We start from the raw sequence: 9,744 nt of genomic DNA, 5'->3' as shown, positions 1-9,744 counted from the left end.
CACCGACACGACACCCCGAACCCCCGACCCCGAAACAACACCCGATCCGACGCATATGCTTTGCTCCGGATCCGACGCATAAATTTCGTGTCGGGGTGATGATGATTATGCATTTATTGATGATACTGATCGAGATTATTAGTAGTGTCAGGTATTCAATTTTTTTATGTTGTACTTGATGATGGTACACTTAAGTGATATACATATTATTATTCATGTCGCTACTTTTTTTTATGTTGTACTAATTTCGTTTATTCTTTGTCATGGCAGGTGTTGAAAGATGGTGGGCGCTGGTCGGGAGCGCGCCGAGGCCTTCTTCGTCGGTGCGTGTTGCGAGGTCTTCCATTGCACACGCACCTCTCCGCCGAGGTTGCTGGACAGTATGTCGACACCACCGGGCCCTTCTTCGTCGACTGCGGTGCCCAGCAGGGGACGAGGTAAGAAGAAGAGAGGAGGTGGAGCACGTGGTCGCGGGAGAGGAGGTAGGGTGACTCTTACGGCTCCTTCCTCGCCGCCACCCCCAGCTGTTTCACCCGAGCACGTGACTGCTAGGGTGGACTCGTCCGAGGAGGAGGCTACACGGACTCCGGTCCACGAGCCTCCGGTCCACGGGTCTTCGGCCCACGAGCCTCGGGTCGACGGGCCTTCGGCCCATGAGAGTTGGGCCCACGAGACCCCGGAGGAGCACACGTCTGGATGGGGTACCTGGTCGGGTCAGCCTGAGGAGCCGAGTGGCCATGCTGATGATGGCGGGGAGCCGAGTGGCCATGCTGATGATGACGGGGAGCCGACTGATATTGAGGAGGAGGGGGGCAACATCTACCAGCGTGGTGCTACACGGCTCCCGTCCGTGCCGGCGACCCGCGAGCAGAGGTGGTTGATTTTCCCTGATGGGGAGAGGTAAGTGCATTTAATCTTTTTGTACCTTCTGCATTCACGTTTCTTCAAATAACTAATGCGTTGGCCTTGTCATGCTGCAGGGGTTGGGACCACCATGAAAGTGTCCGCCGGCCCAACTCCGTCCTTGGAGTTCTGATTCGGCAAAACTTCCCGGGGTTTGTCATGTTGCCTGGTGAGGGTCGGCTTCCAGAGGTTGGATTGAGTTGGGAGCACTACTTGGCTGCCCCGGCCCCACCGGATGAGATTATCGACGGTGTCTTGTGCAAGACAAGGGCAGACGTGGTGATCAGAAAGTTCTGGGTAATTTCTCGATACGAGGAGGAGGCGGCGGATGTTATCGACAAGGAGTGCAAGCACCTACTTCAGAACTTATGGCATGAGGTTCGGGTGTAGGCTGTTCGAGACTACTACGCCGGGCGTGGTATTAAGAAGCCCAAGCAGGAGTGTCGCGATAAGTTCTTGAGTAAGGAGCAGTACATGAAGGTAATTCTTAAGGCCTTGTAATTACTTCCTTCATTTAGTAATTCATTGCCGTAGCGCTCAAGTTTCTATTTGCTAACTTAGGCCCCTCCGAGATGGTGTGCGGATCGGATGGATTGTTGGGAGGTGTTGGTCAATGCGTGCTCAAAACAATGGCGGGCCTCCCACAACGAGGCCAAGGACAAACGTGCCCAAATGGAAGGTGTGCCACACCACCAAGGCAGCTCCAACTTATTTCAGTACGGGCGGAACTGGGTATGTGGTTTGCTTCATGATTCATGTAATTCATTCATCATGCTAGCTTTAGCCCTTTAATTACTAATTTACTTTGTTTCTCTCTTTCAGGCAGGCTACAATAAGGCGGATAAGGTGCCAAAGGTGTACGACCTGTATGCCATGGCCCACACTGGCTCAAGAAAGTCAAGGCATTCTCTACGTCTGACCTCGATGATCCAAAGAACTTCACCAACATCTCCGCCCACGACAAGCTCGTGCAATATAGAGATCAGGGGAAGGCGAGGAAAGGGGAGGACTTTAACCTGAGCCAGGGTCCCATTGATACAGAGCTGCTGATGATATCTGGTGGCAGGAGGTCCCATGGCTCCATAGCCATGGGAGATGGACTTATCTGTTGTCCTAGCACTCTCCCGGAGATCAAGGCGCGCCAGTCGAGCTCCGCTCCTGAGATAAGGCCTCGTGAACGGCCATTCCAACTTGCCTTCAAGGTTAGTTATAAGTACTCACCTATCTTTCTCCATTACATTGTGTGCGCTTCCATCAATGATTACAAATGGTCATGTGCGTGGTGTTGCAGGCTGCTATACAGAGTGAGAGAGATAGAACGGAGAAACTTCTGGCGGAGGCGGCGGAGAGGCAGCGGGAGTTGGAGGAGAGGACGACAAAGATGTTGGAGGAGGAGAGGGCACGGAATGACATGCAGGCAAGGGCCATGTATGAGCTCCTTGTGGTAACTTTCTTCTGCAGATTACTTGCTAGTCTTAACATTTGAGTCTCATTACTAACTAGTATGACTCTGTTGTGAAAACCAAATGTGTAGTCTGTGTGCGAGAAGTCCGGTCAGACCGCTCCGCCGATGCCAATGATTGCTCCTGGGAGCACGGTGAGTTTAATTAGAACGGACATTACTTGCTAGTCTTAACATTTGAGTGTCATAATGCTAACGAGACATTGGAAATGATCTTTGGTGCAGCTTAACTCCAGAAATGCATCACACGATCCTTCTCTAGCTACCGGCGCGAGCCAGCCCGCTCGTACACCTCCCTGATCACGGTAAGTTTCTCTAGTGTTTTGCTTAACAAATGCATAAAGACCTAGACTTAGCTTTATTTCCTCCAATATGCTTACCATAATGGCCTAGAGTTAGCTTCTTTTCCTCCAAAATGACTTAATATGCTTACTGACCTCATAAACCATCCATTCTACCTAAGTTAGCTCTAAAACGATATGTACTTAGGTTACTTATGTCCAAAATTGCATAATTAGCTTAGTTAGCTCATAAACGATCCATTTTACCTAAAGTTAGCTCTAAAATGACTCATTTTACCTTAGTTAGCTTACAAGTAATCCAATTTATCCAAGTTAGCTCAAAAATGACCCATTTTATGTAGATTAGCTCCTAATTGATCCATTTTACCTACGTTAGCTTTAAAATGACCCATTTCACCTAGTTTAGCTCCAAAATGACCCATTTCACCTAGGTTAGCTCCAAAATGACCCATTTCACCTAGATTTGCTCCTAAACGATCCATTTCACCTAAGTTAGCTAAAAACGATCCATTTCACCTAAATTAGCTCATAAATGATCCATTTCACCTAAGTTAGCTAAAAAACGATCCATTTCACCTTAGTTAGCTCAAAAACGTGGCATTTCACCTTAGTTAGGTCATAAACGACCCATTTCAACTAAGTTAGCTCATAAAAGCTCATAAATGATCCATTTCACCTAAGTTAGCTCAAAAATGATCCATTTCACCTTACTTAGCTCAAAAAGGATGCCCTTCACCTGAGTTAGCTCATAAACGACCCATTTCAACTAAGTTAGCTCATAAATGATCCATTTCAACTAAGTTAGCTCATAAACAACTCATTTCAACTAAGTTAGCTCATGAATGATCCATTTCAACTAAGTTAGCTCATAAACAACCCATTACAACTTTGTTAGCTCATATATGATCCATTTCACCTAAGTTAGCTCATAAATGACATATACTTCTTGTTCTAGTCTTCTTCTTGTTCAAGTCACCTATTTCTAACTTTCTTATTTACCATTTTGTAGATTTCATTCACTTCATGGAAGCTAGCTTGCTATGATGGAGTGCTTGCTTTTCCTTTGATGAAACTTTGCATTGTATCTAGCTTGCTATCATGAACTTGCTTATGTATGAACAATGTGTATGGATGGAACTTGCTTATGTATGAACAATGTGTATGGATGAAACTGATGTGATATGTGATATGTGATATGAAACTTATGTGTTGGATATTTGATATGAAACTTATGTGCTGGATATATGATATATATTTGCTGTGAAAATTGTTGGAGTAAAAAAAACAAAAAAAGAGACAATATGCAGGATCTTTGCCGTCTGCCACCGACGGCAAAGAGATCTTTGCCATCAGTAGCGGACGGCAAAGAGGCCACGTGGCAGGCAACTGTGCTTCCTGGGAGGCTGACCAATTTGGTCAGTTTGCCCACAGTGGCTGACGGCACAGGCTTTGCCGTCCGCAGCGGATGACAAAGGCCTGCCGTTAACCACCTAACGGAGTAACAGCGCATTTACTGCCGTCCGCCTTCTTTGCCGTCCGCTGCTGATGGCAAAGGCCCCTTTGCCGTCAGCTGCCCGAAGCGGACGGCAAAGCAGCTCTTAGCCGTCCCCTACTTTGCCGTCCCCTTTTGCCGTCCGTGGCTGATGGCAAAGGTCTTTGTCGTCCGCCATCCATGCCTTTGTCGTCCGCCGTGGCATATGGCAAAGTAGCTGATTCCTGTAGTGTAGGTGTAGTTGCAATATCACCTGACCCACAAAACACCCCAACTCTAGCAGACTCTAGCCCTACTACACTGGTCATTTCTGATGCCACAACTCAGCAGACCCCAACTGCAGCAAACAGTATGATTATGCCAATTCACATAGCACCAGCTCTACGACGCAAAACCCCCATTCTAGCAAAGAGTACACCAAATCTAGTTGCCAAATCCCTTTTTGAACTAGAGAGAGCCCCAATTGCAGCAAATAGGACCCCTGTTCCATTTCTTCCCAGTTTAGAAGATGAAGCTTATGTTGTTGTCAGGAACTTTGTGCGCATCTTTCCTTCATGGAAACATTATACCGCAGACACAGAACAATTTCCAGTCTTCCTCCGCAACTTACGTGTAAGTAATGTACTAATGTTATTCATGGTCATTACTGCATATGTTTCTGCTGACAGAAGACACAAGACTTCATTCTTTTAAATAGGCGAGGAGCAAACTGGATTGTGAAGACGAGCAAGGGTTGGTTGCGCTTTTCAAGCACTCGTTGATGAAGTATCGTTCCTACCTGAGGCAAGCGCACTTCGATGGCAAGCCTCTGAATGAAATTTTTGTAAAGTCTCCGGTGCTACATTTATCCAACGGTGACTGGAATAATCTTGTTACACATTGGTCTCGGCTGCAGCGTAAGGTACTGTCTATGCTATCACATCACAATTTGAACTACATTTCTGCATTTGCCTTAATGTCTCACTTGTATGAAAACTGTTAGCAGAAGAACATTCATTCTCAAGGGACCATAGAATCTCGCAACTATACTGCACACTGCATTGCTCTTGTGAGTACCTCTTGCCCTATATGACCATACTTACTTTCATAGCTGTTTGATTATGTAGCATCACTGCACATGTTAGCCTTGTAATCGCCCATTTGGTGGACATTATAAGATCCGTATGGACTCTTACATAAATTTAGAATCAACCCAATGCTTTTGAAGAGGATTAGCTCTGTAGTCCTCTTATAAGGACTGAACGTGGTCTATCACTGTACTTACATTAACAGCTACTCCCTCTGTCCCATAATATAAGAACGTTTTGTACAGTACACCAGTGTTCAAAACACTCTTGTATTATGGGAAGAGGGATTGGTTCATTGTGTAGCATTCTGCATCTTATCTCCCCCGCCCACCATTTACTAAAAAAGATCAGATCTATATTTAATCTTACCAACAAGTAGAATACAGACAATGTCAGTGCAGAAGTGTAGCCCATTGCTCTTGTCAGTACATTTTGTCCTGTAACGCTTGTACTTCCAGGGATTGGTAGTTGATTATGTAGCATCAATCTGCATCTTGTCTTCATTATCCTCTATCACTTCCAGTATTATCATATCTATAATTACTCTCTCCAAAATGTAGAGTACAGGCAATGCTTATGAAGAAGATTCTGTGCTGAAATTCTTGAGGTATCCTTCCCTTGACATGGAGAAGGGCATTATAAAGCCGGTGTTAACTGTTAATGTAAGTCAGTCCTTCTAAAGCCTTTATCCTCAACTGTTGTTTAATTTGCTCATACTCCCTATCGTTTACTGCTGTTTAGTTTGCTGTTTCTACCAAAATGCATGTTCGCAAGAACCGTAAATTCTAAGTTTTACTTGTAAAACCAAATTCCTTATTCATACCATGCACATTAATTAATACTCCCTATATGTATGCTTTTTTTGTGGATCTATAATCTAGTGTGTGGTGAAGCAGCCCATGTTTGCACCTTGTCATCTCCTGTTTTATCTTACTGATGTGGCTGATGATATGAACAACATGCCATGCACATTATCCAAAATAGATACAATGATTTTCTTTGCCCTTCATATATCCTTTTTATGTTGACATGGTAATCTAGTAGTGTGGTGAAGCTCCCCGCATTATGAACAATGCCAAATTATGCTATTGATATTTTTAACTTACTCTCTATTTTCTAATTTGAAATTGGATGGGATTGACAGCACAGTTATCATCTTTGTTTATACACGTACAAAACATGTCATCTCTCTGCTTTGTTTCAAGGTGATATGCCTGATGGCATGCGCAAGTCTACTGAAGGCTGTGAGACAAACCCAACATATATTGCAGCAAAGAAGGCAAAACATCTTGAAGATAGCGAGACAACCCCAAAGTCTTGTCTTGATGCAGTGTTCAAGTTACTTGAGACTAGCAGTCAGACAAGCTCACAGAATTCCTTGTCTGAATCAGTTCGACTTCTTCAGTCCCAAGTTCTAGCAGAAAGGCATTCTGCAACTCAACTTCGACTTGAAGTCCTATCTCTAAGAAAGATTGCGGAGAACACCAATGAGAACCTCATCGCTAAACAGCTACACCTGGAAGCTATGACCGACATGCTAGGCCGGTCTCACAGCCTTGCTCAGCAGCTTGCGCAGCAGTTCCCCGGCAAGGCTAACCTTTCTTGAACTGTCTTGGAAGTGGTCTCGGTTCAGTATTATTTTGTTCCGCTGCAATGGTGCCAGTTTTTGTAATCTTCTTCTTCGTTGCGCTTTATGATCACTGGTGGCGAACTTCGATGCCCAGTGGATGTAATATACCTTAAATCCTTTATTGTATAGTGTAGGTTTATTCTTAGTTACTATGTCGTAATTTCTTTATTGTATAGAGTAGGTTTGTTCTTAATTCCTACTAGTTACTGCCATCATTCGCTATCTGAAAAAAAATCTGATGTAGTCGACCGGGCCGAAACATTCGACTCTAACGGGCCTGGTTTTTAGCGGGCCACAATTGGGCCGGCCTGCGTCTTTCTTGGGCCCGAATGATTGGGGCCTTCACACATTGCGCCAGGCCCAAACTTACACCGGCCTATATTTTAGTTGGGCCTTTTGTCGACCCAGCGCTTAGTTTGGCCCAGGTAGCGTTGGTCCATTAACAGGCTAAATATTATACTGGCCTGTTACGGCCGAGATGAAACCACGGGCCTTTAGCAGGCCAAAATGCATGTTGGGCCACAATTTTCACTAGTCATCGACGGGCCTTCAGCAGGCTGAAATGTAGATCGGGCCTTTTTGGGCCCAGTTAGCTCATGGGCCATTACCAGGCCGAAACATATCTCGGGCCTTAGTTGGCCCACTGATATCATGGGCCTTTAAGAGGCTGAAAGCTTAGTACAGGCATCAACGGGCCGGATTACGCGATAGGCCTTTAACAGGCCCAAAGTCACGTTGGGCTTAATTGTTGCCACCTTTAGCATGGGTCGTTAGTGGGCCCGATGTCCCGCTGGATCATATATAGCCCATGGGCAGCACGGGCCATTCCTAGGCTGAAAGTCTCACCGGGCTGAAATGGGCCCATGTCTATATCAGGCCTCTAACAGGCTGAAAGTCACACCGGGCTGAAATGGGCCCATGTCTACATCAAGCCTCTAACAGGCCGAAAGTCAATGGGCCGTAGTTGGGCCCAAATATTCGGCGAACAATTAACGGGCCATATCTGGCTTTGGGCCGCAAATGGGCCCAATTATTGGGCGAACAATTAATGGGCCAGATCTGGCTTCGGGCCGTAAATGGGCCCAAATTTGGCCAAACAATTAACGGGCCAGATCTGGCTTCAGGTCGTAAATGGGCCTTTATTAAGCAGGCCGTTATTGGGCTGGCCCACTAGTACCTGATTAAGTATTATGGGCCTTTGACTGGGCCGGCCTTTTTAACCAATATGGGCCTCTGTTGGGCCCCGCCACATGTCGACGTATCATAGGCATGTCTCCTCCAATGGACGGGCGACATCTGGCCCACTGACGAGCTGACAGGTGTTCCCTTCGGCCAATCAGAATTTTACACGTGGAAAATCCCCATTGGTCGGGGCTGTTAATGGGTTATCAGATCCAAAACCCGACCCGATAGCTTAACGGCGTTCCGTTACGGTGGATGCCATGTGTTGGTCACCCTTGACGAAAGCACTTCTGTGATGCGTGATTTATCGTCATGGAAGTGGACACTTCCGTGATGATAATTTTGGTAATGTCATGGAACACTTCTACGACGGCACAGGTATGACTATCTTGATTCTGTCATAAATTTGTCATGGATGTACATGCATGACAAAAAACACGACCTACTGTGACAAACACGTATCATCACGGAAGTGTATTTTTTTGTAGTGTAGGGCAATAACAACAAACTATGTAAATGCCCATTCCCCAAATGCATCTATTAAAAAAGGAGGATGGAGCAAACCTCCTATGGGACTTGTTAAGCTAAATACTGATGCTTCGTTTGATCATGATCGACTTAGTGGTACAGCTGGGGCTGTTCTCAGAGATGATAAAGGAAGATTTATTGCCGGTAGAAATTGGAAGTTTGACTGGTGTGCAGATGTTCTGACAGCAGAAATTTTGGCCCTAAGGTTTGGATTATTATTTGCACGGATGGCGGGATGCAACCGCCTTGATCTCAACTCAGACAATATTGAAGTCATCAACACAATTAAGAATGGAGGACAATCAGCAGGAGCAGCGGCGGCGGTCTTTGATGATTGCTATTTTTTGGCTTGTGATTTTCCTCTTACTAGGTTTAAACATTGTAATAGGGAGGCAAATAAGGTGGCTCATGAACTAGCTAGGTTAGCGAAAATTTCCGTGACAAATGAATATTTTGAGGAACCCATGGATGAAATTGTACCTCTTCTTATGGATGATGTAACTGTTATTTGCAATTAATAAAGCTAACGATTTATTTCAAAAAAAAGATTGCAAATGTTAAGGTTCTAGCAACAACACCCGTAATAGCACTCTTAGTCATATTTTAGTAGCACAGCCTATCATTATTAGCACTTTAAGCATCTCGCATTGAAGTCGCCTTTCAAATGCTCTTATTGATTAAGCATATAATTATCTACCACTTCTACACATAATGTGGATGCGCAAGAAGATCAAGACATCATGTACTGCTACAATTACCTCTTGTACTGTTGCTACATATTATGGTGAAACTTTGAGTGATCATACGCATGCGAGATATAAATTGATCGATCATAATCTAGGTACAAGATTTTCTTTTTGTGAATGGGTTGTTATCGCAGAATGTCATGTGGTGGGCCTTGGAGAAACAGAAATTCTCAGCAGAGTACATTACCCTCATCAAGGACATGTTCAATAATGTTGTGACAAGTGTTCGAACAAGTGATGTCGACACTGATGACTTCTCGATTAAGATAGGACTGCATCAGGGGTCAGCTTTGAGCCCTTATCTTTTTGCCATGGTGATGGATGGGGTCACAAGGGATCTACAAGGAGATATCCCATGGTGTATGCTCTTTGCGGATGATGTGCTGCTAGTTGACGATAGTCGGACGGAGGTAAATAGGAAGTTAGAGTTAT

The 9,744-nt window shown here is 45.0% G+C and overlaps 1 pseudogene; it reads left to right on the top strand.

The window, feature by feature from the left end:
* The window catches only part of LOC123158589 (uncharacterized), a 43,253-nt pseudogene extending 34,504 nt beyond the window's left edge, over positions 1-8,749 (top strand).
* The last annotated feature ends 995 nt before the right edge of the window (positions 8,750-9,744 follow it).

Source organism: Triticum aestivum, chromosome 7B (assembly GCF_018294505.1).
Source record: "Triticum aestivum cultivar Chinese Spring chromosome 7B, IWGSC CS RefSeq v2.1, whole genome shotgun sequence".
Taxonomy (NCBI): Eukaryota; Viridiplantae; Streptophyta; class Magnoliopsida; order Poales; family Poaceae; genus Triticum; species Triticum aestivum.
The sequence above is the reverse complement of the archived record's forward strand: the minus strand, read 5'-3'. Positions and strand labels throughout refer to the sequence as shown.